This window comes from Myxocyprinus asiaticus, chromosome 6 (assembly GCF_019703515.2).
Source record: "Myxocyprinus asiaticus isolate MX2 ecotype Aquarium Trade chromosome 6, UBuf_Myxa_2, whole genome shotgun sequence".
Classification (NCBI taxonomy): Eukaryota; Metazoa; Chordata; class Actinopteri; order Cypriniformes; family Catostomidae; genus Myxocyprinus; species Myxocyprinus asiaticus.
Window position 1 is genome coordinate 51,792,436 of NC_059349.1, and position 27,368 is coordinate 51,819,803.

Genomic DNA, 27,368 nt, shown 5'->3' on the forward strand with positions numbered 1-27,368 from the left:
TAAACAGAATGCTTTTGTTGCTGTTGTTGTTGTTGTCCTAATTTTGTAAACATGTAATTCTGGTTCTGTTCACTCTACTTCACTTTGAAAAGTCAAATTTCATTCAACTAGATGGCAGCAAGCACTAGAAAAAAACTTTTTTCTCTATCACATTCCATCACAATATACAGATCTGAAATGTAGGTGGCGCTCTAACGCATTTTAGCCCTCACAGATGTGCTCATCCATAGACATTCAGTCTAATTTTCAGTTCATGCACCACCCTCATTATTTCATTGAATAACTCGGCCTCTGAGTGGACTAGAAGCTCAATATAAGTGTCATTAGAAAGCTGAGATCATACCCTTCGAAAACATAGTCACAAACGTAATTTTATGATGATTTGTTTAACATTCTTTTCTTGCTGTATGGCATATTTTGTTCTGGACATCTAAATATAACATTAGATTATTCACACAAGCAAGCTCACAGACAAGTAAAAAATGGTTCATTTTTTAGAAAACTGCCTAAGGTAAAAGCAGATATATGTTTTAGCTATTTGGGGCTTACAGCAGCAGTAAACGGTGCATAAAAGAGACATTTGTATTTGATGACATACAGAAATAATTTTTCACCTTGTGATTCTTTTTTTTTCAAACTGTGGTATTAGGGCAACAAAATTAACTGTACAGTCACATTCCTGAGAATGAGAGCTTTCATTTGATATATGAATTGTACATTTAGGTGCTATGTGAAGGACTTTTATTTTCAAAAAAATATTTCTTCCCCATTATCTCTGGGAGGCGCTAATTTTAATGGCGAATGTTTTGAGGCCTTATTTTGTTATTTTAAGTAAAATAAATGCAGAAGTGATTCAGATTGAAAAGTTCAGATTCTAAGCTTTCAAATGGTACCTCATAAGCCTGACTTATGTATACGGAGACTTTAACGTTTTAAGCGTAAACTTTAATCGTGATATAGCGCCCCTTTGGCCCCGCTGGTGGGTCCATAGAGTTTAAGAGGTTAAGATCTATATTTTGGATGCTTTCTAAGGGTATGTCTGGAACTCATACTATTTTTGCAGTACAAAGTATGTGCACTTTGCACAGTTTGCAAATGTTTTATGCAGAATACCTGGATGATTTTCTACATGGGCGTGGAATACTGCATGCCTCAAAGCAATGAACAACGTCCATTTCAAGAGAGACGAATGAACCGTAAGTAACTATGTTTTCATCCTAATCTGCCAAAAGTGTAGTGATTTTTACACAAAAGTGGATTTAAACATATGCAAAATAACTGTATTTATTATTGTATTATCAACTGAGATGATACCTGGACATTACTTGCTGAATTAAACATGTAATATAGTGAGATCATGTGACAACGATGTGGCATACCACTGTGTGGTGGCTGGGGGGTGGTCGGAGAGAGAGAAAGTGGTAAGGGTGCACACATCTGAGCACTATAATGTCTAACACCTGTTTCTGATTGCAGTAAGCTCTGGGGAGAGCAATATAAGGAGGAACCACGCCAGAGACAGCCAGAGAGAGAGACACATGAAGACGTGTTTGTGTGAAAGTGACTGAAAAGTAAATCTTGAGTTTTGTCTAATTAAAGACCTACCTTTTTGTTTCCAGTTTCCTCCTTTCCCACTCAACGAACTCCTTCACACACACATAGTTGAATACTACATCTTGTTTAACACACTACATAGAAGGCAATAGGCCTTTATACAGTAGTATGTACTACACAGTATGCAGTAAACAATGCACTAGTAATCCCATTCCCGACATAGCTTGAGTGTTTTTTTTTCCTCTTGGATTTTGGGGTTGGGATGGAAAGCAGAAGGGAAGAAGAAAATGACTGATAAAGCACTGATAAAGTAAGGATGATAAGATGAAAATAAGTAAAGAGAGAGGTGAAGTAAGGAAAAGAGAGCAGACTGATGTAAAAACACTGGAGTGAACAGAGCTGAATTATACATGAGTCAAGAGCACTTTGCCTTGAAAACAGATGAAGTAAAGTGCTCTTGCTGGAGGTCTGGACACACACACGCTATTATGTTTGGAGACACTTAAATATTAACTGTGGATAGAGGGAAACACATTCTATAGCATCAATGACATGTAAACTTGCATATAGATTAGCTATGTTCGGAATGCAGTAATAGCATAAAACTTACTGTGCATTATACAGTTGTGCTCTAAAGTTTGCATACTCTGGCAGAAATTGTGAAATTTTAGCATTGATTTTGAAAATTGTCTTTTATTTAAGGATAGTGATTATATGAAGCCATTTATTATCATATAGTTGTTTGGCTCCTTTTTAAATCATAATGATAACAGAAATCACCCAAATGGCCCTGATCAAAAGTTTACATACCCTTGAATATTTGGCCTTGTTACAGACACACAAGGTGACACACACAGGTTTAAATGGCAATTAAAGGTTAATTTCCCACACCTGTGGCTTTTTAAATTGCAATTAGTCTGTGTATAAATAGTCAATGAGTTTGTTAGCTCTCACGTGGATGCACTGAGCAGGCTAGATACTGAGCCATGGGGAGCAGAAAAGAACTGTCAAAAGACCTGCGTAACAAGGTAATGGAACTTTATAAAGATGAAAAGGATATAAAAAGATATCCAAAGCCTTGAAAATGCCAATCAGTACTGTTCAATCACTTATTAAGAAGTGGAAAATTCAGGGATCTCTTGATACCAAGCCAAGGTCCGGTAGACCAAGAAAGATTTCCGCCACAATTGCCAGAAGAATTGTTCGGGATACAAAGAAAAACCCACAGGTAACCTCAGGAGAAATACAGGCTGCTCTGGAAAAAGAAGGTGTGGTTGTTTCAAGGAGCACAATACTTGTTGACCCCTCTCCAAACATAGTGTATATGGCTTCTGGTTCGTTTATCACACTGGAAATGGATGGTCAAGTCGAGTGCATTGCATTGTGGCATACAGTACTCCTTGCAGTGTGCAATGGTTGTATACTGCACGTTTTGACAAATGTAAAAGATCTGTAAGGTATTTCATACATACGTACAACTCACATACTGTGCACTGTAGGCATGCTGTAAAAAGAGTATGGGCAGTATGCTATTCCAGGCTCACCCATATTCATACAGGTGATATAATGTCAAAAAAAAAAAAAAAGAACTTTTTCAGAAACTTCCCTGTCTGAAATTCGTGATTTTGTTGATACTCTTTCTGAAGAAACATAAACATAAATAAATGATGAGCAAGTAGTCCATTATTATGTAGAGGGGAGTCAAAGTTATAATTTTCACCAACGATTTTGGATCAAAACTAAAAGTAAAAAATTACATTAGAAAGATGTCATTATTTTATTTTTACACAGAGACTGATAGGTATATTACTAAAATCAGTTTACTTCAGCACCCCGTGTTGCATAATAAATAAAAAATATGTATATATAATAATAATAATAATTATACAGTAGGTATTGCGCTAACTTAAGAATCAGGTGTATCTGAAAAACAGTGTTTTTCTGGACCCTCAAATTAAGTTTTTTGGCATTGTTTTTGTGTAAATAAATACTTCAGCCCTTTTTGTTGTTGGACAAGAAAAACTAGCTTCATACCATATGACCCACATTTGTACCCTTCTAAGGTTATTTGTTTTACCTGTAGTTTTGCTCCAAAATCATAACTGAAAACTGTCCTTTTAATTCGTCTCTTCAAAATAATGGATTACTCAGTAAATATTGATTCATGCAATGTAATATTTTGACTTTCATCATCATTTATATAGATCTTTTTAAGCCAGGGATCTGGTTAATTTAACACTGAATGACCCATACATCATTCCTAAATGACACATTTATAGGCATTTTTAGATATGAACTAACACACTGGTATGTGTACAGTATCTCTAGTCAGTCTAAGAGTGGCTTTTCTTACTGGACCTATCGTGATGCATTACAAGAATGAGAAGCATCCTAAATGAAAACCGATGTGACAGAAAATGTGGAGCTGAGAAGCTTTCTTGATCCTCTCGCATTCATTCATTCACTCACTCTTGCCCTGGTCTGTCATGATAGGGCATGAGGCAGTACAGCAAGACATTTATTTACCATACAGACGTGTGTGCCCTGCGGCCGATAAGCTCTTCGAATATCAGCCTTTTGGATTCTGCATTTAATACTGTAGATGTGGCTGCCAGCCTGTTCTAACTCTGTTTACAATAGCTTATCTAAACATGCAGCACTCTACACGTCCTCTACTGCCACGACATGCACCGCTGCCCAAGCACACAGCAACCAGATGCTGTCTAATATATGTTTTTAATCTCAGCAGAGACAATCGAACATCTTTCCACGGATCCATTCATCTATGCGTTTAACCGAGATTGTGAAACTTTGGTTATTTCATTCCTAAAATGAATGCGGCAGTCAGCCGGAAAAGCCTCCTGGAATGATGATACTGTATGCCTCTGTGCAATTCAGAATGAATATATTTAGATGTGAGTAAATTACAGAGCAAAGCAGGACTCATCAGGATTATATTTCTGATCAGTTCAGCATGGCAGAAAGAGGTCATTTGCCCCAAATGACCTTTGACATGTTGAGAGACAGCAGTTCAGCAGGCCAACATTACTACATTACTAATATATTTCCTTATACTTAAACTTTTAAACCCAGTCATCATACTTAAAGGATTAGTTCACCCAAAAATGGAAATTCAGTCATTGTTTACTCACCAATGACTGAATTTGACTTTCTTTCTTTTTCTTAACACAAAGGGAGAAATTGTGAAAACATTTAGTGCTCAGTGATGTCATACAATGGCAGTTTATGGTGACCACCTCTTCAAGCTTCAAAAGAATGCAAGAGCATTACTTATTCTTATATGCAGTGGCGGATTTAGGCATGGGTGACATGGGCAGTTGCCCAGGGCAGCATCTTGCATGGGGGGCAGCATGAGGCACCTACACAGACCCCCCCCCCCCCGGTCAACAACTTTGGGGGTGTGTTGAAGCGGATTTCGCCCAAGGCGCCATACAATCATGCCACATGTTTACTATGGCTTCTTCCGCAGTAAGGGATTCACATGTGATAAATGTAAGGAATTAATCAGGCTGATGGAGATGGTAAATGAGTTAGAGACATGCATCTGAACACTAGTGGAGGTCAGTGAGAAAGAGAAGCCAGTAGATACTGTTTCGGATGCGGGTAGTACAGCGAGCAACACACACACTTTGGATCCGAATGAAGAGTCCCCACAGCAGGGCGTTTGTGTGATGTCTCGGCGGCATACTCGCTCAGCAAAGTGACACCACTCTCCTGTTCCTGTTAGGGTTTCCAAGAATCATGTTGAAAGAGCCTTAATAATTGGTGATTCTATTGTAAGGAACGTGGAAATAGAGACTCCAGCTACCATTGTTAAATGCATTTCCGTGGCTCGAGAGTCTGAAATCAGATAAAATTTACAAGTGCTGGCTAATGCTAAACGTAGATTTTCTAAAATTGTTATTCATGTTGGCACTAATGATGTCCGGCTTCGCCAATCGGAGATCACTACAGATAATGTTGAAGAGGTGAGTGAACTTGCAAAAACGATGTCAGACACTGTAATATGCTCTGGCCCTCTCCCTGCTCGTCGTGGTGATGAGGTTTATAGTAGATTAGTGTCACTAAATGGCTGGATGTCTGAGTGGTGCCTGGAGAATAGCATAGGATTTATAGACAATTGGAAGAGTTTTCAGGGTAGACTTGACCTGCTAAAGGTACTCCATCCCTCCAGGGAAGGTGCCGCTCTCCTCTCTAGTCATTTGGCTCATAGTCTTAATAGTGATAGTATCTGACTAACTGAGGCCCAGGTCAGGAACCAGACAAACTGGTTAATCCGAACGTCTGCTAGCTGTCTTGAGACTTCACATAGGTCACATAAACTACAACACATGAGACTGTATCACTTAGATATCATATAGAGACTGTGTCTGTTCCCCGAACTACCAAACACAAACCCCTCACTAAATCATTTAGAAAAAATGTGATTGAGGTGAAACTTGAAAAAATAAAATAAACTGAAGATAAACATCATATAAAGGTAAGGCTACTAAACATTAGATCTCTTTCTACCAAAACACTAATTTTAAATTAAATTATTAAAGATCATAGTTTGGAAGTGCTCTGTTTGACTGAAACCTGGATTAAACCAGATGAATATATTAGTTTAAATGAATCTACTTCCTCAGGTTATAGTTATAAACACAAGCCTCATCTGAAGGGTCGAGGAGGTGGTGTTGCTACAATTTACAGTGAAGTTTTTGATGTTACTCAGAGGACAGGATATAAGTTGAACTCTTTTGAACTAATAATGATTAATGTGTGGGGCCTGGGTAGCTCAGCAAGTAAAGACGCTGACTACCACCCCTGGAGTCGTGAGTTTGAATCCAGGGTGTGCTGAGTGACTCCAGCCAGGTCTCCTAAGCAACCAAATTGGCCCGGTTGCTAGGGAGGGTAGAGTCACATGGGGTAACCTCCTTTGGTGGCTATAAAGTGGTTCTCGCTCTCGGTGGGGCGCGTGGCGAGATGTGCGTGGATGCCGCCGAGAATAGCATGAAGCCTCCACATGCGCTATGTCTCCGCAGTAACGTACTCAACAAGCCACGTGATAAAATGCGTGGATTGACGGTCTCAGATGCGGAGGCGACTGAGATTCGTCCTCCGTCACCCGGATTGAGGTGAGTCACTACGCCACCACGAGGACTTAGAGCACATTGGGAATTGGGCATTCCAAATTGGGGAGAAAAGAGAGAAATAATAATAATAATAATAATGCTTAATGTGGCACCGTCAGATATAAATAAAAAATCTCTGTCATCTTTTGCCCTTGCTACAGTATATAGATCACCCGGGCCATACTCAGATTTCCTTGGTGAATTTGCTAATTTTCTATCAGATCTAGTAGTTAGTGTAGATAGAGCTTTAATTGTTGGTGACTTCAACATTCATATAGATAATGAAAATCACACATTGGGATTAACATTTATCAATATTCTCAACTCTCTTGGAGTCAGACAAAATGTGACAGGCCATAATCATACACTAGATTTAATTCTGTCGTATGGAATTGATGTTGATACTATAGAAATTCTGCCGCAGAGTGATGACATCTCAAATCATTACCTCGTCTCTTGTTTGCTGTGATCAGCTAATGTCACTCTATCTACACCACACTATCATTCAGGTAGAACTATTCTTTCAACCACTGAAGATAGCTTCACTAATAATCTTCCAGAATTGTCTCACATACTCAGTAAGCCAAAAAGTCTAGAAGAACTTGATGTAATAACAGAAAAAATAAATACAGTCTCTCTTGATACTTTTCTCACCCTTCGATTAAAGAAAATTAAAGAAAAATGTCCCGCACCATGGTACAATGATCACACTCGTGCTCTCAAGAGAGCAGCTCGGAAAATGGAGTGCAAGTGGAAGAATACAAAATTAGAGGTATTTTGCGGTGCATGGAAGGATAGTATCTGTAGCTACAGACAGGCACTAAAAGCTTTCAGGTCAGCATATTTTAGCAAACTCATATAAAATAACCACAATATTTCTAGGTGTTTATTCAGTACTGTAGCTAAATTGGTTAGGAATAAAGCTATCCTTCGCTGTCATAGGTCATTAAGAGTTACTTATCAGAGTTACAAATGACTTGCTCTTATCATCTGATTACGGCTGCATTTCTCTTCTAGTGCTTTTAGATCTTAGTGCCGCCTTCGACACGACAGATCACGGCATTCTCTTGAATAGGCTGGAGAATTATGTTGGCATTAGTGGACTTACATTAGCATGGTTTAGGTCCTGTTTATCAGACCGCTACCACTTTGTATGTGTTCAGTCTTTTACGATGGACTTCAGAGGATGAACTCCAACTGTAAGACATTGGATACTTCATATGCCACTGCCTGAACCTTGGACATAGGATGGACCCCACGGAACCTCACCGAAATGACCTGCCAGTTGAACTGCGATGCACCTCATTGATCTCTGCCTGTATCACCTTTGTCTAATGATGGACTACACTCTTGAAATGAAATACACAGACTATCAATTAATTGCCAACAAAAGCCTTCATCAGCCAACTAACAAAGGACAATTGCATCTATGTGAACTTCTGCAGTTAATCCAGGATGGACTTCAAAGACATTAGTCATTAATCTTACAGTTCATACAAAATCTTTTTTTTTAAACACTGGACCTTAACACTTAGTTTACTAATTTTAAACCATGACCTGCACTGCACATAAATAACTAATATTGGCATTATATTCATGATGTTAGCCACAGGGGAACTGGCCCCCACAGCGAGCCTGGTTTCTCCCAAGGTTATTGTTCTCCATTAACCAACATCTTATGGAGTTTTGTGTTCCTTGCCACAGTCGCCTTCAGCTTGCTCACTTGGTTTCTAAATACAATTATTATTTAAATATTTAATTTTGATACACAATTTACAATCATATATAATCAAACTACACAATTATCACTCTTTATAGATATTACAGTTTCATTTTTTGTTAATCCACAATTTTCTGTAAAGCTGCTTTGAAACGATGTGTGTTGTGAAAAGCGCAATACAAATAAAAAATGACTTGGGAAAAAAAAGGATAATTCAGAAGTCTAATAAATTATTCCATGAGACTCATGATTGTTATGAAAGCATACGATAAGATTTGGTGAGAAACAATCTGAAATCTAATGTATTATTTTGTGAAAATGTTGACTGACCGTTGATCTCCTGTGCACGTTCATGATAGTGATATGTTGGATTTTGAATCCGATTTGCAAATCGATTTGTGAAATAAACCAAAAAGCACCTTTAGAAGCGAACTGACCAATTTAAAATAATCAAATTGATGATAAGATTGAACTCAAATAATTTGTTTGTGAATGTGACATCACTATCACTGCATGCAGTTTTTATTTGTAGCGGTGTTGTTTTTAAGTAATGAAAGAAGGTCTAGAGAAATGTATCAGAGTAAAAGTATTACATTTCTCTTTCAAATCTATAGTATAGAAGTAAAAGTGAAAGTCAACATAAATATTTATACTCAAGTAAAGTATGTACATACTTACAGTAACAAAGTATTTGTACTTTGTAACTATACACCTCTGTATTTAGACAACCTGCTTCTTTATTATTTGAGCTCAAGAAAATTATGAATGTAAACATAAGAGAATCGATTTAAGAAACAATTTTTTCATTATTACAGTATATCCTGCTCACATGGAAATATGTCACATTACAGAAGTAAAATGGATTGTGAATTCTGTATCATATTGACTTAATGAAATAAATAGTAAAATAAAATATATGGGAAAATAATAAAATTAAGTATAATAATAACATTTATATTTACATTTAAATGTATTCATTTAGCAGATGCTTTTATCCAAAGCGACTTACAAAATGACGAAGGAATATATAGTATTAGTATAATATATAGTATATATAATAAGTCTCTGTACTTAACTGAAATTGTTCATATATACCATTTATCTGTAGAAATGAACATAGTTGGGAGAACACTAACTTTTCTAGTATTTTCAGCATAAATTTGGGAACAAAGCTGCAGCCAACCCTGATTAAAACAGATTTCATGAACGAACCCATAATACGAGCACTCAGAAATTGCTCCAGGGCCAGTTTAATGACGCTGTGTTCCCGGAGGACTGAAGGCATGTATGTCAGGAGAATTGAAAGCATCTGTGTCTCTGGAGGGCATTTTCTGAAAGTCATGAAGATTCCCACTGCAGTGTCATTTACAGCACATTTCAAATTCTGTATTGTGTTTAACAGAGATCTGTGCTGGAAATGATGCTGATGGAAATGACATTTTTAACATCTTTTTTTAACTACATTTTTAAAGGCTTCTTGTAAATAATTAATTTCACAGCTAACATTTTATGTGTCTTAAATTCACACCATTAGAGTAAATAATATTTTCACACATTTTGCGCAATTTGGCAAAATTACAGCTTCATTGGAAATGACATCCAATAAAAATATTCGGCTCACAAGTGATATTTTTCCTTGTTTTCTTCAAACTACACTTGCCTCATATTATTTTATGTTCTCAGTGATTATCCCAGAATCTTCTGTGGTGTATGTGTAAACCCTACAGCTGCTGTATGTGTCCACTTAAGTTACTGTTCTTTCTCATGCTAACCTAATAGATTTATGTTAGGACTGAGAAAAACACACAAACAGTTCCAGTTTGTTTATGCTTTATGATTTTTGTCTTGATATGCCTTGATTTATAGCCGTTATCATCATAAACCTCGCTGAAAAAGAAGCCGCACAGATGATAAAAAACATTAAAGGGATAGTTCACCCCAAAATGGAAATTCTCTCATGATGCACTCACCCTCATGCCATCCCAGATATGTATGACTTTCTTTCTTCTGCTGAACATAAACAAAGATTTTTAGAAGAATATCTCAGCTCTGTAGGTCCATACAACACAAGTGAAAGGTGGCCAGAACTTTCAAGCTCCAAACATCACATAAAGGCAGCATAAAAGTAATCCATATGACTCCAGTGGTTAAATCCATGTCTTTTGAAGTGATATGATTAGTGTGGCTGAAAAATATTTAAGTCCTTTTTCACTATAAATCTCCACTTTCACATTCTTTGACATTCTGAAAGTGAAAGTGGAGATTTACAGTTAAAAAGGATTGAAATATTGATCTGTTTCTCACCCAAACGGATCATATCGCTTCAGAGGACATAGTGAGTCGACACATGAGCAAAAGTGTCATAGAAGCACAACAAAATGACGTGGTCGCTTCCATGGGTGCCTGCAAAATTTCATCTGCAGGTACGGGAGAGTCTTTTTGTAAAAACAACCCCAAAGCATTCAATTCTGGTGACTTTCAGAAAAGCGCTTTTTTTTCCGAGTGCAGCCCATTTGACCAATTCATTGAAAAGTACCGACTCAAAAGAATTATTCATTTGCAAATTGGGCCTCGCTAGTCTTTTAAACAGCCAAAAGAAATACGGGACACGCTTATTGATTGATGAGATATTTTGAGAGTAAATATTTCTCAGGTCAATCGGAGCGCTCATGGTATGCACAGTGCGTACGGCCGTACTGGTTTCTTCAGGGCCGGAGTGGCAATAGGGAAGAGCGGAAGAATTCCCGCTGGGCCGGTCAAAAATTGGGCCGGTTAGGTCCGCATGTTGATTGACAAACTTTCATCATATGTCACATAACAATTGCCAACAGTCCGTAACATCCGGTATTTAAAGGATCAGAATTGCGTTCCGTATTACAGCGGACGCAGTTTGTATTTTATCATCTCACACCTAAACAAACGAGAGAGTAGCCTGTGAGAGACGAAACTGATGTTGCGCCGCTTCACTTGACAGCGCGGGAAGGATCACGGAAGATCCATCGAGAACAGATAGTAATAGCTGAATGGATGAACGTGCTTCAGGTAGCCTACAAGATCATCACAAGTTTAATACTGACTGCAGTCTCATAATCTCAATTAATTAATCTCTGAAATCCTCTTCCCTAGCAGTGTAGAATGATAATAGCAAAAATATTTTTTGTCACAAAATAACAGAATACTTAAAGTAAATGAATACAGATGCAACAGCATGACACGGTACGAAAATAATGGGACTTTACAGCTCTCAAAAGATTAAACTCAATGAAACAAACTGCACAGAGTGCCTTCAATGTTGTATCATGCGATATAACCCTCTTACTCTTATCATTGTAAAATGGCACATTTTTAAATGGCATGTAAAAATGTAAAAACAATCACTCAACCTTCATTGTTTCACTGGATCTGTTGCTATTTTAATTATCTAAAATATAAAGCACTGACCATTTAAAGTGTGAGCCTGTACATCTTGAAAGAGTTATAAACATTAACAGTTCTATAGTGTTATTATGTGCCTAGATAGTCTTTAAAATAAACTTAGTTTACCAAAAATGAAATTTCTCCCATCATGTACTCACCCTCATGCCATCCCAGATGTGTATGACTTTCTGTCTTCTGCTGAACACAAATGAAGCTTTTTAGAAGAATTTCTCAGTTCTGTTGGTCCATTCAATGCAAGTGAATGTTGTACAAAAATCACATAAATGCAGCATAAAAGTAATCCATACAACTCCAGTGGTTTAATCTATGTCTTCAGAAGCGATATGATAGGTGTGGGTGAGAAACAGATCAATATTTAAGTTTTTTTTTCCTATAAATTCTCCTCCTTGCCCAGTAGGGGGCGATATGCTTATATAAATCACCAAAAACAGAAGAAGAACTCTTAAGAGAGCAGAGTGCTTATGAAAGTGAAAGTGGAGATTTATAGTAAAAAATGACTTAATTATTGATCTGTTTCTCACCGCTTCTCATTGACTTGCATTGAATGGACCAACAGTTCTTCTAAACATCTTCATTCGTGTTCTGCAAAAGAAAGTCATACACATCTGGGATGGCATGAGGGTGAGGAAATGATCAAATATCCCTTTAACATTCACTTATTTTTACAACACATACAATGATGTCTAATGACAAAGTGAAAATCTTAGTGAATGCCGTATGTGGTATAATAACATGGAGAGCTTAAATAAATTTCAAGTAATTACATATATTGCATATTTTTGCTGTGATCTTGTTTTATTGTTATCATCTTCACTTCCAACCCCCCTTTTGGGTGTGGGCTGACTTGGACATGACATCCCTCCTGACTATGAATCCCACTCCGGCCCTGGGTTTATTCAGCAATTGTGTTTTTCATCTCACATTTGCTTTTCAACACTATCAGTTAGGTTTAGGTTCAATGTTTAGGGTAGAGAGGTCGGTTTTGTTGATTTAAAACCCAATAGAGAATTAACCTAGTTAGGGAGAACATTTAACTCACTTTTAGCGGCAGAAAGTGGACATTTGACCTCAGAACTGCCGTGATACACGGGGAAAAATTTGTTGGGTTAATTTAATTCAATAGTGGACATTACTTCCACACAAAGAAAATTTGTTTCTTTGATATGAAATAAAAATGTAGGCTCTACTCTAGTGATCCTTTGTTTGTTAACGTATCTGTCTTTTTGAATTAATCTTTTAAGTGAACGAATCTTTGTTGTTCACCTCCATACACTGACTCATATTTCTCGTTCACTGACGTCTCTCCCTTTCAAAGCCAATGAGCTCTACTGTTTTTCATGCCTGTAAAGACTGACTATAGAACAAGCCAATATCATTCGAGTGCGGGCTGTAAAAGCATTTCATCGGTTTGATTCGCTGTACGAATAAACCCCTTCACTGAACCAGTCAAGTCGGTCATTTGAGTTTGAACGAGATGAGAAATCTTGTTCATGAATGAATCGCTCAGTCATCTCATTCGTGAACGAAGATCTACTGACTGACTGAACGAGAGGAGACAAGTCGTTCGTTCAGTTTGGCATGTGAGTCAATTGCGTTCAACAAGGAGAGAAAGTGGTGAAATGCACTAAGACAAGTTTATAGGTATGCACAAAACATAATCCCCAATTTATGAATATGTAAAAATGACTGAAGACCATACAGTTAAAATAACTTGAATTATGAATGGAAATGTGCTTTGGTGCACAGTGCAAGATATTTAGGCTTTTCTTGAACTTTTTCTATGACTTGGTAAAAGTTAAGACCAGCATTTGACCAAATATAGGAAAAATAAGACCTGCCATTTGTGGTTTAAACTGTTATGGTGTTCAAACTCTATTTTTAAAGTGTCTTCATTAGAGGTCGACCGATAGTGGATTTTGACGATACCAATAACTTACAGTTGCGATTAAAATTATTCAATCCCCCTGACCAGCAATACATTCTGGTGATGTGAATTAAAACACATCAACTAAAACCTCAATAAACAGTCAAAGTAAGTTTTTAATACACATTTGAGTGATTTTGAGAACAAAGAGTTCAGTTTACCCACATTTTAAAATAAAAAATAACTAATTCTCTCCACAAATGTCATATCAAAAGTATTCAACCCCCAAAGTCAATCATTTGTGGAGCATCCTTTATCCTTAATAACGGCAAATAAATGTTTCAGGTAAGTGTTCTCAGGCTTCGGACACCTCTCTATTAGAACTTTTACACATTTCTCATGAGCAAAATCTTCCAGCTCATTGACATTCTTTGGTTTCTGTGCTGCCACTGCTTCCTTGTAATCCCAACAAAGGTTTGCAATGGGATTTTAATGATGGACTGAAAGGGCCATTTAAGGATATTCCACGATCTATCCCTGAACCAGAATTTGGACAACTTGGAAGTATCCTTGGTGTTATTGTCTTGCTTCAATTTACACACTGAAGGCATCACATTTTTCATGCCAAAATGGCCTGATACCTGAAAGAATCTATGGGGTCAGTCACATAGTCAGGATAGCCGTTTCCTGCAGCCCCATAACAGGACTGACGCACCTCCATGCTTGACTGTGGGGATGGTGTTGTTCTTGTCATCACCTTGTCATCTTACTCCAGATGTACTGCTGACCCATGGGTCTACAACTCATTTTCAGTTTAGTGTCATACGTCTATAAAACCTTCTTCCAGGACTCCACAGGTCTTTCCTACTTACTTCTTGAATATTCAAGTCAACATTTCCCTTGGTGAAATTTTGCTTTCTTTGACACCCCAAGAAGGTTGCTGTTGTACCATATTTAAAAAATGTATGAATGGTGCTGCCAACTTTGTCTATTGGAAATTGAAGTGCCTTGGAAATGTACTTTTAGCCATGACCTTTCTTGTGTAATGAAATCATCTCCTCTATTAGCTTTTGAGACAGCTTATTTTTAATTGCATTTTTTTGCATAGAAATAAATTTTTGCTTACAACGCTAAACTTAAATTGTAAAACTTAAATAAGTGCCATTGCAGATTGATGACTTAATTTTGTTTTAAAACAATTACTTGTGTAGCCTTACATATTGAAGAAACGGCTACATGCAATAGGGGTTGAATAATTATGACATGGCTGTATTTTAAAAAAATCCTGCTATTTAGAAATATTAGGTTACATATTCACACTATGACTTTGAATGTGTCACTCAACTGATTTAGATGTAAAAATTCTGGGTCATCAGAAAAGCTTACCTTTGTAAATCCTTACTGTCTTGGGGGGGTTGAATAATTTCGATTGCAACTGTAGGTGGTGGAAAAGGCCGATAACCGATTAATCGTCCAATAGTTTTTAAAATCGATTCATAGTATTTTACAACATTTTCTTAGTCAGCACAGACATAGAGGTCAGACTCCAAAATGAATACAATCCCAGATGTAGTTTATTTTTCAACCAAAATCCCAATAATAATAATAAAAAAAATAAAGATTTGGTGCATAACATGGGACTTTTAACACTAAAAATGCCTGAAATACACCCGGGACTTTTATTTTGAAATGACGTAGACTTGGCTCCATTACAATGCTCTATATTTAATATTTACCAAATTAAGCTTTTTATAGCCTATATATTATTATTATTATTCACATTATAAAGTTGGAGAAACAAAGTATGTGTTGACGAGGGACATTTTCATATGGTCACATTTGTCTTTGTATGCCCTCACTTCAATTTAAAAAAAGTTATTTTCAGAGGAACACGGAGAAATAAAAAATTTTAAAAAAATATCGGTAGTTCCAAAAAGCAACTATCAGCACCAATTAATCGGTAAAACCGATATATGGCCTACCTCTAGTCTTCGTACATTTGTAAACATGCAAATTCCATGTGTTGTTTTTTTTTTTATTTCCACTGAATGAACACGTCCCTTCAATGAACTGGTCATCTCGTTCATGAATGAACTGAATGTACCAAAATGAATGAATCAGTCATCTCGTTCATAAATAAGGATCTGCTGTTCGACTGAACAAGAGGAGCAGCTGCATGTTGTACGTTCAGTTTGCCAATCTCATTCAACAAAAAAAAGGGGCCGGATGATTTATGACCATAAGTGAGTGATGACCACACATTACAATGACATACGGACGTTATTAAAACTCATAATTATTTATTTAGGCTAGAATTGTTGTCTTTTTTTTTTTTTATAGGTTGATAAAACGTCTTACTCAGCAGTTGCACAAGAGCTCAAGATGAACGCTTATGATGCTTTAACACTCAGCAGTGCTGAAGTCTCTTAGTAGAATTGTAGACATGCAAATTTTAATCAATGATAATTTGAATGGTCGTGAATGACTCTCGTTAAAAATGTTAAGACGGTCATTTGGCGCCATCTATTGGCACAAAGGTGTAATGTGCCGAAATGATCAATTAACTAATCTTTTTGGTAAACGGAATCAAAAGACTTGAGTCACTATGATGAATCAAAATCCCTTCCACTACTCTCCTCAAATACTTTGTATGTTGAAAACATAAACTGAGTTAACCTAACTTAAATTTGATCTGTTCAAATAACTATATTGAACCTTGCGGCTTGTTGCTAGCTAGCAACAAACACATTAGCATATTATATATGTTTCTTGTGTACTGTTGAGAGTGTACAGACCCCCAATGAGTCATTATACTGATGATCCATCAGTATTTGCTTCATGAGAAAAGCAAAACACACTGATTTTTCAGTAGTAATGTAAGAAATTGCTGACTCCCTTGGTAGTGTACTTACTACCGAACTAGGGAGCAGAATTCGATACTTTCTTTGTCAGATTTGTTCTTGTGCTCTGATCAGAGCTCAATGGACCTGAAATGTCCCTTTCATCAGCATATGTTTACATAATTCCTCTCTCTTCTCTTTCTACCTCACTCTCATCTCTTGTTTTCTGTCTCTCTTCATCACTCTCTGATCTCTAGAGGGATGAAGACCTTAATGTCACGAGTAACATCATCACTGCACTTTTTTATTCTTTCTTTCTTTCTTGCATTTTCTGTGCCGGTTAATGAGGAATATCTGTGAAATGGGGTTAAATATAGTAAAAAATGCTAAACTGAACAGAGAGTACTACAGTAAGTTACTAATACAGCAAGTAATGTAGATTAAAAAAAAAAAGACAAAATAAGCCATAATATTTATTAAACAAATGAGAGGCGCTCTAATTCTGCAAAAGTCTATACCATCAATACCATATTGTGCACCATTGTGTAGATTGTTATGTGAACATTAAGCTTTATGCCAAGCAAAAAATCTATTTATAGCCCTAACATGCACCTGTCAACAGGCACAATTATATTTTAAAATGAATTGTATTAAGAAAATCCACGTTAGATCCACATCTATATTTTATTTTCTTCCTCTAGTAAGACCTTTGATATTAGGCCAAAGATGTACTGCAAAAATCTTACTCTTAATAACAATTTTTGCATAGTTTGCTGTAAAAAATAAAATCTAATAAATAAAAAAATTGCATTTACTTGAGAAGCTGCACTGTATAAGATTTTAAGCTTTTTTCAGATAAGTGTACTGGCAGATTTTTTTACATGTTATTCTCTTGTTTATTGTAAAGAACAAGTAAAAAAAAGTAGTAATCCAAAGTATTTAGATACTTAATTTAAATGTTTGAGTGAACTACATCTTTACTGTAATTAAAGATAAATGTGCATGTAAGATCTGATTGTAATCTAACAGAATACATTACAAATTACATTTTACAACATGGCAAATGTATAAAAATAAAAGTAATAAAATAAAAGTAACCCTCCCAACCCTGGTTATAAGTTATCAAGACGGCTATCATAACGCATTTAAGATGTTGTAAGACTGCTTCCGAATTTACAATTAAGTATCTAGAGGCTGGGATGGTAAACCAAAAAATTCAAATTTTGTCATAATCTTCTCCTCATGCTATATGGAAACTAAATGGAGTTAGGGGACGTTTATGCCGAAAGAGATTTTGCATCCATCAGAGCTGTTTTAAAAAAAATTCCAGTGTAAACATGCACGAGAAGGATGTCTCTGATTGTAGCACCACATCTCGCTGTTTTTTTTTTTTTTTGTTGTTTTTTTCAGCATCTCACGCAGTAGCGCTGGGTTTTTAAGACACCAACTGTAAAAAATTTCCTTAATTTTAACAGTAAAAGATTGTAGAAATGCTACAGTAAATAAAAACAATATTTGATAGCTTTTTTTTTTTTTACCGCAATAACACGTCTGAACAGCCCCTTAATTTGCTTAAATGATCATTTTTGGATGAACTATCCCAATGTTTTTTGGAATGAGCGGTGTGTTTGTATCTGTGTGTGTGTGTGTGTGTGTGTGTGTGTGTGTGTGTGTGTGTGTGTGTGTCTGGCCCTCTAAACAGGTTCTTTCATGTCTGTTTGAGGGATGTACAAAGAGCGCAGCTGCTTTGGCATGTCTCTAAACCTTTACATGTACACGCACGCACGCACACACACACACACACACACACACTTTTATCTCCAGTGCCATCACCCTGTCTCATCTTACCCACCCCAAACAGCCCAGCTCTAAGCAACAACACACACTCCTACGCTGAGTTTCATCACACACTTCAATAGACTGATGCTGTACAAACTGATAGTCAGTGGCAGAGTGAAAAACTCAATGAGACAAAAAGATAACAAAACAACAAAAACTTGAGTGGAGACAATCACTCCATTGAGATTAAACTCGATTGAGTGTCAAATTGGGGATATATATTTGCTCTATAAATCCTCACTTTCTGTCTTAACAAGAAAGAAAACACAAAGGGGATTAATTTAATATATAATTTACTTGTCCTAGACACCAGTGAGATAAAACTGAGAGTCAATAAAGACTTTTGCTTAAGTCTCATACTTCTTAGATGTTTCTCCTGAAAATAAAGACAAAGAAAAACTTTATTTAAGTATCAACTTTGTTTCAGATGTTTGTGCGAAAATTCTATAGGAGAAATAAAAACACACACAAATTAACAATTACAGTATAAAGCAATAAAATTAATAAGGATAGCATACTGCCACCCCTGGAGGCACGAGTTCAAATCCAGGGTGTACTGAGTGACTCCAGCCAGGTGTCCTAAGCAACCAAATTGGTCTGGTTTCTAGGGAGGTTAGAGTCACATGGGGTAACCTCCTCGTGGTCACGATTAGGGGTTCTCGCTCTCAATGGGGTGCGTGGTAAGTTGTGCGTGGATCGTGGAGAGTAGCATGAGCCTCCACACAGTGGCTCCACACGGTGCCATGCACAATGACCCACATGATAAGATGCGCAGATTGACGGTCTCAGAAGCAGTAGCCACTGAGATTGTACTCTGCCACCCGGATTGAGGTGAGTAACTGCACCACCACGAGGACCTACTAAGTAGTGGGAATTGGGCATTCCAAATTGGGGAGAAAAGGGGATAAAAAAAATAATAAGGATATCATAGCTCAGAAAATTTTATCTTGGAAGAATTTAATGAGAAATGCTGGTAACACTTTATACTAACTTTCATTAATAAACCATTAACAAACATTATATAATGTAATGTAACAGATCATTAGTTAATGTATATTCAAATAGCTAGAAATTTTAGATAATGCGCTTGCTCATTATGGAATCCGCAGAGTACCAATTAAAAAAGAATGAAGAAATAAAAGATCAATCTATAAATTTTGAAAATAAAAAGTGGATAAATAAACACATTTAAATGTGTTTATTTAATTCACATTTAAAAATGTCATTATATTTAACAATTAAATTGGGCATTAATAAATTGTGTTTTTAATTTGTTTAAAATGCAATTAAATGTAACAATAAAATAGCACCTTAATAAGTCATTTTTAAATGCTACTTTTAAATTGCATTTTTAATGAACAACTAACCTCGCACACCTGAAAAGTAATAGATAGGTGCGTAGGACACAAGCTGCAGCAAAGTCAATAAAAAAGACAAAATCCCGCACACCATCTTAGCTTGCAAAGAGTATTACAAAATGTATTTATGGCAACGTTTCGGTCACACGACCTTCGTCAGGCATTTAAAAACACAAAGTGCAATAGCACCAAGTTTAAAATACATCATAACCAATCAGTGCATCTGATGAACATGACGTAACATAACCAATGACAATCAATTAAATAGAGGACCTCTAGAAAACACCTATAAATACAGAAAAAAGAAACATATACATCACATACATTTGTGCTCAAAAGTTTGCATACCCTTGGAGAATTGGTAATATATGTACCATTTTTAAAGAAAACACATTTCTTTTATTTCTTATGGGATTCATATTCAACTGTAGGTTATAACAGAATGGCACAATCATAAAACAAAACATGGCAACAATGAAAAAAATGAAATGACCCCTGTTCAAAAGTCTGCATACCCTTAGTTCTTAATACTGTGTATTGCCCCCTTTAGCATCAATGACAGCGTGCAGTCTTTTGTAATAGTTGTCTATAAGGCCCCAAATTCTTGCAGGTGGTATAGCTGCCCATTCATCTTGGCAAAATGCCTCCAGGTCATGCAAAGTCTTTGGTCGTCTTGCATGAACCGCACGTTTGAGATCTCCCCAGAGTGGCTCGATGATATTAAGGTCAGGAGACTGTGATGGCCACTCCAGAACCTTCACCTTTTTCTGCTGTAACCACTGGAGGGACAACTTGGCCTTGTGCTTAGGGTCATTGTCATGCTGGAAAGTCCAAGTGCATCCCATGCGCAGATTTCATGCAGAAGAATGCAAATTGTCTGCCAGTATTTCCTGATAACATGCTGCATTTATCTTGCCATCTATTTTCACAAGATTCCCCATGCCTTTAGAGCTCACACACCCCCAAAACATCAGTGAGCCACCACCATGCTTCACAGTGGTATTCTTTTCACTATAGGCCTTGTTGACCCCTCTCCAAACATAGTGCTTATGGTTGAGACCATAAAGCTCTATTTTGGTCTCATCACTCCAAATTAGTGTGCCAGAAGCTGTGAGGTGTGTCAAGGTGTTGTTGGGCATATTGTAACCGGGCTTTTTTGTGGCACTGGCTTCTTTCTGGCAACTCGACCATGCAGCTCATTTTTGTGCTCCTTGAAACAACCACACCGTCTTTTTCCAGAGCAGCCTGTAATTCCTCCTGAGGTTACCTGTGGGTTTTCCTTTGTATCCTGAACAATTCCTCTGGCAGTTGTGGCTGAAATCTTTCTTGGTCTACCTGACCTTGGCTTGGTATCAAGAGATCCCCGAATTTTCCACTTCTTTATAAGTGATTGAACAGTACTGACTGGCATTTTCAAGGCTTTGGATATCTTTTTATATCCTTTTCCATCTTTATAAAGTTCCATTACCTTGTTACGCAGGTCTTTTGACAGTTCTTTTCTGCTCCCCATGGCTCAGTATCTAACCTGCTCAGTGCATCCACGTGAGAGCTAACAAACTCATTGACTATTTATACACAGACAATAATTGCAATTTAAAAAGCCACAGGTGTGGGAAATTAACCTTTAAATTGCCATTTAAACCTGTGTGTGTCACCTTGTGTGTCTGTAACAAGGCCAAATATTCAAGGGTATGTAAACTTTTGATCAGGGCCATTTGGGTGATTTCTGTTATCATTATGATTTAAAAAGGAGCCAAAAACTATGTGATAATAAATGGCTTCATATGATCACTATCCTTAAATAAATGCATGATCAGTCATATTTTCAAAATCAATGCTAAAATTTCACAATTTCTGCCAGGGTATGCAAACTTTTGAGCACAACTGTATATACACAAGCACATATACATATAATAAATTACAACTGATCTACATGGTTTATCTGAGACATCTTTGTTACTCACCTTGGACATCACTAGTTTGTATACAAATATCTCTCATGAGGGGGGTAAACCATTATTTTTCTGGCCAAAGAGATGCGATTCTACCTTCAGAATTTCTAAAAGATATGGCTTCACATGTTTTGAAATATAATTATTTTAGTTTTGATTATGATTTTTATTTACAGTTGAACGGGATGGTAATAGGATAGATTTTTGCCCCTAATTATGCTAATTTGGTTGTGGGGTTTTTTGAGCAGTGTTATGTGTTAATGTATAATGTTATTCCTTTCCTTTCATACATCTTGATATGGTATACTGTAGATACATTGATGATGTATTTTGTATTTTTGTGGGGGATCTTAGCAAAGTTCATGATTTTGTAAAACTTCTGAATGGTTTTGTGGAGAATTTGGAAGTAAGTTCGGTACGTGTCCATTTTCTTGACATGTGATTTCAGAAATATTTTCTGATTACTACTTTATTTACAAAAGACACTGACCGGAATACTCTTTTGCTTGCCTCCAGTTTTCACCCTACTCTCCTAAAAAAGGGTCTTCCTAAAAGTCAATTTTATAGATTGATGAGGATGTCACTCGGATTCAGATTTTATTGATAAGTCCGAGATAATGAAAAAAAACGGGGTTACCCACCTGATTGGACTGAAGAAGCATTTAGGACAGCTCTTCATAAAACACACTCTGATTTACTTAAATCAAATACAAAGAAGGACAAAAAAAAAAACATTTTCTTTTACTATGACATATTTACCGATGTCTTATTGTAGAAGATCCATTTTCAAAACACACATCTGGGGCCGTATTCACAAAACATTTAATCTTACCACTAAGAGTTCTCCTAAAGAGCAGTAAAAGTTCTTAGGTAAGCGTTTCCTCTTAAAAACTATTCACAAAGCTGCTGAGACCAACTTTTAGTAAGGAATGGGGAGAAATCTTAAGCTAAGAGAAAGGGCGGGGTTGACCTCGTTGCTATGGATGATGTCAACAAGCTTACTAACTATGCCCACAGTGATTGGCTGATAGGTCTCTGTCAGTGATTTAATCATAGAAATATTGTAGAACGAGGTATCATGTTGCCATATTCAAATAAAGATTTTAAATGTAGGCTGTCACTAATTAAACAAGTATATGTTCAGATAATTGTCAGCCTCTTACATGTCTGCATCTCGTAAACAATTAGCAGATATGCATATAAGTAGCCTTTAATTAACTAGAATAATCATGGCTGATAGTAAGATGTTGTGCAAACGTAAAAGAAAACCAAACTGTACGCAAGAACAGCTGTTACTTCTTGCCCAACTTGTACATGAAAAAAAGGACATAATTAAAGGGAACCTTGATCTCCGGTGTTACTGGGTTGTTTCTATTTGTTGGTGAAGTGACTGCATCCCTGACTAGCTCTACTACACTCATAATACCCTCGCAATTAAGGCGATACCTTTTTAAAAGCTCATTATCGTGAAATGTTTCTAAAATGTTTACGTTCCGAGACGGATTGCCGGCAACAGCCATTTTAGGATTGTTTATGATTTGGTCTTAGTGACTTAGGAGTCCTCTTGACTACCCCTAACTTTTCACAGATTTAGGAGCTGGTTTTAGTGCTAAACGCTTTGTGAAATACTCTCAGAACAAAAATTTAGGAGTTCTAAAATTAGGAGTTTCGCCTAAATCGGCAAGTTAGGAGCTACTTTTAGCCATAAGATGTTTTGTGAATATGGCCCCTGATCCAGAGCGAAATGCTTTATTCCAGCACCCTCCTCTTATTGGCAAAACGGGCAAAAAATGTAAAAGATCTTTTAGTCCATGCCCAATTCTGTAGTAAGGTTTCCACACCATCTCAGAGACAGTTTAGTCCGATCCCAAATGGGAACTATCGATGTGGTAATTGCACACAGTGTAATAATACTTTTACATCATCCACGAACTGGTAAAATGTATTAAATTAACTTTATCACCTGTTCTTCTACCCAAGTTGTGTATTTGATTCATTGTCCTTGTGGTCTTGGATATGTGGGTAAATCATCACGTCAGTTAAAACAACGAATTAGTGAACGTAAGACTTCAATCAGGCGAAAAGATCTAAATTACCCTGTTGCAAGTCATTTTGTTGAATTCAATCATGATGTCTCCTCTTTGCGTTTTTATGGCACTGAGTGTGTTAAGATGCCAATATTGGTGGCAACATTGAATTGATTTTACAGAGACGTGAGATTTATTGGATCTACACACTTCAAATCTTATAACTGATGGGACTTAATGATGAAATCTTGTTAATGTGATGCTGTAGATATACTGAATGTATAGCTGAATGTATATATATATATATATATATATATACAAAAAAAAGGATATGTATATAATGTCATGGGTCTTTCAGTTTTTATAAGTAATTTATAATACAGTATGTATATGTGCATGTGCATATATGTGATGTATATGTTTCTTTTTTCTGTATTTATAGGTGTTTTCAAGAGGTCCTCTATTAAATTGATTGTCATTGGTTATGTTACGTCACGGTCATCAGATGCGCTGATTGGTTATGACGTATTTAAAATGTTATGCTATAGAGCGCAACAGAGACTGCCCACTGTATTCCAGAAGTATTTTCCCCATTCATTTCTTCCATAGACTTTTAATAAAATCCTTCACAAAAGAGTTGTGAGCCATGAACCAAACCAACCAGCTCCGAGGTGATTCACAACATTACAAACTTTGTTTTGAGGCAAAAAATTATTTGAAAATCACACATAAAGACAAAGGTACAAGGATGTGTACTTATTGTCTTTCATGAGGGCACGGACTACAGTCCCATGAAGCACTGCAAATTATGTAATAGAATCAAAAACAATGGGAATATATAAAACTATTGATTTTAGGTTGTTGATTATAAGTATAGAAACAATATATTTTACATTTATTGCAAAATATCCCGATATGTACAAATATATAAGTAGTTTAAGGGTGATGGGAGACCGACTCGATTACATCATTCACAATATGTCATGGGAGCGTGCGGTCGCTCTGAGCCACGTTTCACGGGCTTCATTGGACACGGTTCTCTGATTGGTCGATCTTTCTCTGCTGTATGGGTAATGTAGTTGTTTACCATGAATTCCACTATCAAACACGATTTTTAAACAATGAAGTTGAGATAACACAGATGGATGGCTTCAACGGAAGCATATACAATCGATGAACAACCTCGGAGCTCATGGTAGGTCTGTCTTTAAGGTTTATAAGTTATCATTGAAAATCTATTCGTTTATGGGATAAATTAATGGGATTTTTACTTCCAGAACCAGACTGTTGCACTCTATTGCACTTTGTGTTTGTAAATGCCTGAGGTCATGTGACTGAAACATTGCCATAAATCAATTTTGTAATAATCTTTGCAAGCTAAGATTGTGTGTGGGATTTTTTCTTTTTTATTGAAATTGCATTTTTAAAAAGCATTTGCCAACTGCTTTTCTTTATCGTTTTACTTTGGCTTTTCTTTATCTATTTGACAATCAATTTTAAAAATGCCTTTGGACAGTTGACATGTGGGAGCAACCAATGAACTTTCGACTCAGTTTTAAGACACACCCCCTCTCCCACGTCCCACTCAAAGGAGATGAAAGACGGCCTGTCATTGGATGGCTATTGATAGAGGTTTATGTGGTCTATGAAGCCCACGCAAAAGAAACGGATGCGAGGCATATCAGAAGTTAATGGTCATTTGTAACTGCTGCAGTTAAATGCAGAGTGAGGCCCTCCCCGAACCATTTGATAGGAGCAGATTAGGGAAGGTGTGGCCGCAGAGAGAAACGTTTGCTTCAGGTAGGATCTGGTGGCCGCTGAGGCTCGGTACCTCACGTCGTTGGAGTGCGAGCATGGCTGCCACGTGCTTTCAGTCAGTGGCACGGAATGGTTCTGTTGACGGCATCGCAGTTACCGGTACAGTTACCGGTTCCTGGACAAGTACCACTGTGCACGTTCAGGGAGGGCCACGCTCCAACAAATGACCATTAACTTCTGATACGTCTTGCATCCATTTCTATTGCGTGGGCTTGATCGACTATAAACCTCTATCAATAGCCATCCATTGACAGGTCGTCTTACGTCTACTTCGAGTGGGATGTGGGAGAGGGGGTGTGCCTTAAAACTGAGTCAAACGTTCATTGGTTGCTCCCACGTGTCAACTGCCCAATGGCATTTTTAAACTTGATTGTCAAATGGATAAAGAAAAGCCAAAGTAAAATGAAAAAGGAAAGCCATTGGAAAATAGATAAAGAAAAGCAATTGGCAAATAAATGAAGAAAAGCAATTGCAAAATGCTTTTTTAAATGCAATTTAAAAGGTGAATTTAAAAATGACTTTTTAATGTGCTATTTTATTGTTACATTAAATTGCATTTTAAACATATATTAAATACACAATTTATTAATGCACAATTGTATTGTTAAATATAATTCAGTTTTTAAACATGAATTTAATAAACACATTTAAATGTGTCTATTTATTTGCCCATTTATAAATTGGTTTATTTATTCACGTTTTTATTTTTAAATTAATAGATTGATCATTTATTTCTTCATTCTTTTTTAATTGCCACTCTACAGCTTTCATAGTTCATGTTAATTAATGAATTTAACAAACATTATATTATGCTTAAAAGATCATTAGTTAAATGTAAATTAAAATACTTTTATTTAACTGTTATTCCTATATGGCTGTGCACTTTTTAACATCTACAAACGTTTTTTTACAAACCTTATATAATAATTAACAGATCATTTGTTAACGTACATTTGAATGCTTACAGATGCCATAAAATGTTTTCAAAAATGATTAATAAATGAGCTCATGCACCTTTTTTTACATTTACAAGTGTTTTAAAAATGTATGAATAATTTGTAAACATGAATAGTGTTTAAAGTGGTAAAAAATACTAATAGTTTCTGAAAACAAGTAAATGTAAAAAAGTTCATGAGCTAATTTTTGATAAAGTTTATTGACATTTGTTAGTGTTCAAATGTACATTAACAAATCATTATCTTGTTATCTCATATTTTGAAAGATTTGACCATACATTAACTAATGATCTGTTAAGCATTATATAATGTTTGTTAATGATTTGTTAAGGATTTGTTAATGAAAGGTATTATAAAGTGTTATCAAAGTGAGATATCTTGACTTTTAATTGCACACTATGATATCTTGGCAAATCTGAGCACAGTTTGAGACATTGTTGAGACACGTGAAAAAATTGAAGAAACAGCTGAGACTAAAGCAAAAATCTTCATTTGATCTCAATTTAATCTTGTTGCTGTCTAGCAGAAATATTTGAGATAGTATAGAGATCTCGATTTTTGATTTTTCCTATCCTATGAGAGATTTCAATATGAACTCAAACATTTCTCATAAAGTTATCTGAGCTGTGCTATCCACATTCATTTTATAACTCTATACATTACTGTATGTCAACAATTGGCTCATTTGTGCCTTTTTAATTCTCCTTAGGAGAAACATCAGAGATAAGGTTGATACTTAAATGAAACAACTGAGAACTGTACTGTAAGTCTTCTGAGTTATGAAAAGCAATACAATTTTACTCAGGTACATTCAATAAACATGTTATCAATTGTTACAAGCAATGTCTGAATCCAACAGTCACCAAC

General features: G+C 36.3%; 1 protein-coding gene across 1 annotated transcript in view; it reads right to left on the minus strand.

Annotated features, from left to right (window-relative positions):
* The window catches only part of LOC127442514 (potassium/sodium hyperpolarization-activated cyclic nucleotide-gated channel 2-like), an 86,524-nt gene that overhangs the window by 33,286 nt on the left and 25,870 nt on the right, over window positions 1–27,368 (minus strand). The gene's annotated exons all lie outside the window — the stretch shown is intronic.